General features: G+C 47.0%; 1 pseudogene; it reads left to right on the top strand.

Moving 5' to 3' along the window:
- Positions 1-551: 551 nt before the first annotated feature.
- Positions 552-1,438, top strand: LOC118996282 (14-3-3 protein zeta/delta-like; annotated as a pseudogene).
- Positions 1,439-4,258: the final 2,820 nt, after the last annotated feature.

Genomic DNA, 4,258 nt, shown 5'->3' with positions numbered 1-4,258 from the left:
TCCTTCTCTGGGACCTACTTTTCTCATAAGAAGCATAGAAGGCAGCTAGTGCGGTAAAGGCTGGTGGCAAGCACACCATATTAGCTATTCTAATGATGATGACGATGATGATGGTGATGATGACAATCATGTTAAGTGGGGTGCGTGGACTGATCGTGCATCTCCAAGGTCCCTTCCTGCTGTGCAGCTGAATAGGCAAAACATCTGTTTTGAACATAATGATGTAATAGTAATCATAGACACGGCTTACTAAGCACTTATGCGCCAGGTGCTAGAGTCACCTCATCACACCTACTTCTTGTAATCACCTTGCCAGGGACAGAGGTAACATCAGCCCCTATTTGGAAGATGACAAAACTGAGGTCCAGAGAAGCAAAGTAGCTTGCCTGGGGTTACCCAGTTAATAACGGCAGAGCTCAGATTGGCAACCATATCTTCTTATTATACTACTGAGGCCACCTCTGTAAAGAGAGAGAAGCCCTGGAAAAACAGGGTGGCACTGGCCATAAAGCAGATGGAACAGAACAGAGAGCCCAGAAATAAGTCCAAGCATGGACAGTCACCGGTGTCCAACAAGGATGCCAAGAACGCACAGCGGGGGAAAGAGAGTTGACTCAGTAAATGGCATTGGGGGGAATCTCAGCCTTTCTGCCACCCAGAGACAACTGGGCCCCCACGGTCCACCGCCACCCACTCTGGACACGGAACACCCAGTCATAGACAGAAACAAGCTGGGCCATAAGGCCAAGCCGGCCGAGCAGGCTGGGCGATATGGTGACCAGGCAGCCCGCCTGACATATGTCCCTGAGCAAGGAGCCGAGTTATCCAAAGAGGAGAGGAGGCTTCTCTCGGTTGCTTATAATGATGTTGTAGGGGTGCGTGGGTCATCTTGGGGGGTTGTCTAGAGTATTCAGCAAAAGATAGAAGGCGCCAAGAAAAAAACAGCAGGCAGCTCAAGAATGCCAAGAGAAGACTGAGAGGGAGCTGAGAGGTGATCTGCAACGATGTCCCGTCTCTCTTGGAGAAGTGCCTGATCCCCAACGCCTCACGGTCTTCCATTTGAAAATGAAAGGGGACAACTACCGTTACTCGGCCGAGGGCGCTGCTGGAGGTGATAGGGAAGGGGCTGCAGATCCGCTGCAACCAGCACTCCAAGAAGCTTCCGGAATCAGCAAAAAGGAAATGCAACCAACACATCCCATCAGATTGGTTCTGTCTTTTAGCTTCTCTGAGTTTTGTTACGAGATGCTGAACTCCCCAGAGAAAGCCTGGTCTCTTGCAACGGCAGCTTTTGATGAAGCCCGTGCTGAACCTGATACATTAAGTGCAGAATCCTATGCAGACAGCACACTAAGAAGGCAATTTACTGGGAGACAACTTGGCATTGAGGACGCCACATACCCAAGCAGACAGCGCTGGAGCAGGAGCAGGAGGCTGAAATGACCAGCCTTCAAACCTCTGTCTGCCTCATTTTTAAATTGACACAGTAGGCTGTTTGTCCCACATGCTTTTCGCACAAATAGTTTTTGGTTGCTGATTTATGGCAGGTTTACGTTACTTCTACTGGAGTTTCCTCTATTTCCCACGTGGTTTTTCTGCCCACTATCAGGGGAGGAGAGTCAGTTACCATTTAGGGAGGTACGTGTTTCCCTTGAGGGGGCCAATGTGGGGATGTGGGACTTTTATGCAAGTTGTAAGTGTTTGGCATAGTACTTTTGGGACACTGTGGCTTCACAAGGGCCAGCGCTAAAATACTTCCGTGTCCAAGCCAAGAGTGCCTACGTATTGGTTTGTCCTGGTGGGGAGTAAGAGGGACAAGTGGTTCCAGTCACAGCTGTAGTCGCTGTGGGCGTCGAAGCTCTGGAGCACTGGGAGGGCGGCCGCAGACCTGGCCGTCCCGTGGGACACGCGTGTGCCTGTGGAATTCTCGGCCTGGGTGGGCACACTGCTGACAGCAGCTGCGAAGGCGGTCCCTTCGTCGTGACTCAGCTGACTCCTGACCGGGGCGGAAACAGTTCATGTTCCATTATTTGTTAAGTCGCCTGCTGTTTTTTTCATTGTTTTTGCTTCACTCATTTTATTTGTATTTAAATGTTTTAGGCAACCAAAGAGCAAATGTGCAAGTAAAAGTGCAGGGAAATGAAATGCTTCATATTCATTACTTTATGCATATCAAGCACGGCAGTAAGACAAACAAAAACCCATGTATGTAACATTTTTAGTGGGGGTTTTTTGCTTTAAGATTCTTTAAATTTTTTTTTTGATTTATTTTTTTTTAGAGAGAGGGGAAGGAAAGGAGAAAGAGAGGGAGAGAAACATCAATGTGTAGTTGCCTCTCATGAGCCCCCCCACCGGGGACCTGGCCCCCAACCCAGGCATGTGCCCTGACTGGGAATCGAACCTATAGCCTTTGGTTCGCAGGCCCACACTCAATCCACTGAGCTACACCAGCCAGGGTAGTGACTTTTTTTTCTGATACTTGCCTAACATGCATGTGCTATAAAAATAGTTACCAGGGACTGAACTGGAGGTGATGGTTGGCTTTGTTAATGTCTTATGAAGTTTTCATGAACAATCTGAGCATAATTATTAAGAACATGTATATTAAGTCCATGTAAGTGGAATGAAAGTTCTATGAATGGAAAAAATAAATAAATAAATGCTTTTGGGAACACTAGGTCCCCACATGCAACAGAATGAAATTGGGGCCTCACCTCACCCACCCCATACACAACATTCAACTCAACATGAATTAAAGACTTCAATTTAAGATCTGAAATGGTAAACCATGGGAAATGTTGGGTATGTTAATTAGTTTGATTGTGGTGATTATTTTACAACGTATACATATCTCGATATATATATATATATATACACACACACACACATATACAAAAGCACCAATTCATGTACCTTAAACATAGGGAATTTTTATGTGTCAATTATTCTTCACTAAAGCTGGGGAGGGGGAAGAGAGGGACAGAGAGAAGGCCTGTACGTAAGGTGATCACGTAACTCATGGTGCGGACCCGGATGTCTAATTGCTCAGCCACCTCTCCGGGGTGGCCCGGACTGAGCAGTTTCTCAGGACACAGGGCTCTGAGTTACAAAAGCGGACAGTCCTGGGCCCGCCGGGATGGTCAGTCGCTCTGCTACTGGGAGTGGAAGGGAACGTGACCATCGTTCAGTTCGAAGTGCTTTCTGATTCTCCGTGGGGTTTCTTCTTCGATCAGTGGGTTGTTTTAAAGCAGGTCTACTTCCAAATATTTGGAGATTTTTTAGGTATCTTGCTTTTTTACTTTAAGTATAATTCCATCTTGATGAGGGAGCATTCTTCACAGGATTTCAACCTTTTGGAATTAATCACTGAGACTTGTTTCGTGATCCAGCCTGTGCGCTGCTTTGGGGAATGTTCCATTGGGGGAGGGGGCGGGGGGAGGACATATGTGCTCTGCTGTTGGTGGAGGAGTCTCTAAATGCCAGCTGGGTCAGCCTGGGCGGTGGTTTTGTTCAGACCGTCCATATCCTTCGCCAGTTCCTCTCCTGAGAGGGGAGGAACAAAATCTCCTACCACGGCAGCAGACCTGTCTGTCTTCCCCTTTCGACCTGCCAGAGGAAAGAACGCTGCAGCTTCTATCTGATTCGCGTTCCCCTGAATTCCAAACCCCTCGCCTACTCTTTTCTTCTCCTTATAAAAAGGATTGGTTTGAAAATGGAATTTAAGACCTTCTGCTGGGGCACAGAACCTGCCGCTGTCTCAGATCACCGGCCATCTGAACGAAGTGCCCATAAAGATTCAACCCCTGTTGATGCTTATTGGGTCTGGTGGTGATGGGGCAGCACAGACGCCGGCTTTTCTGGTTTCAAAACTAGTTCAAAATCACCCATCTCTTTTTCTAAAAAAAAAAAATATGAGAACTTACATTGCACAGAAAAGTACAAGAAAATATAACCAACACACCCATTGTCACCACTTAAATTAATGGTTTGCTTTTCACATTTGGAAGCTCGGTTGTTGCGCACATACACATTCAGGATTGGTGTGTCTTCTGATGAACTGGGCTTTTTCATCACTGTAGAAGGTCCCTCTTTGTCTCTGGCAGGGTTCTTCATCTTGAGGTCTAGCCTAAATAATTCATAAGCTCCCTTCTGCCTCTAAAAAAAAGAAAAAGATAAGCAAGTATGTAGGTCCCCGTGGTAGCCCTGATCATTTTAAAGTCAAAGAGATTCTGAGTTGGTCCCCCCCCTCCCCCGCCGA

This window comes from Sturnira hondurensis, unplaced genomic scaffold (assembly GCF_014824575.4).
Source record: "Sturnira hondurensis isolate 20B ecotype Veracruz unplaced genomic scaffold, ASM1482457v3 Scaffold0011253, whole genome shotgun sequence".
Classification (NCBI taxonomy): Eukaryota; Metazoa; Chordata; class Mammalia; order Chiroptera; family Phyllostomidae; genus Sturnira; species Sturnira hondurensis.
This window is presented reverse-complemented; position numbering and strand designations above follow the sequence as displayed.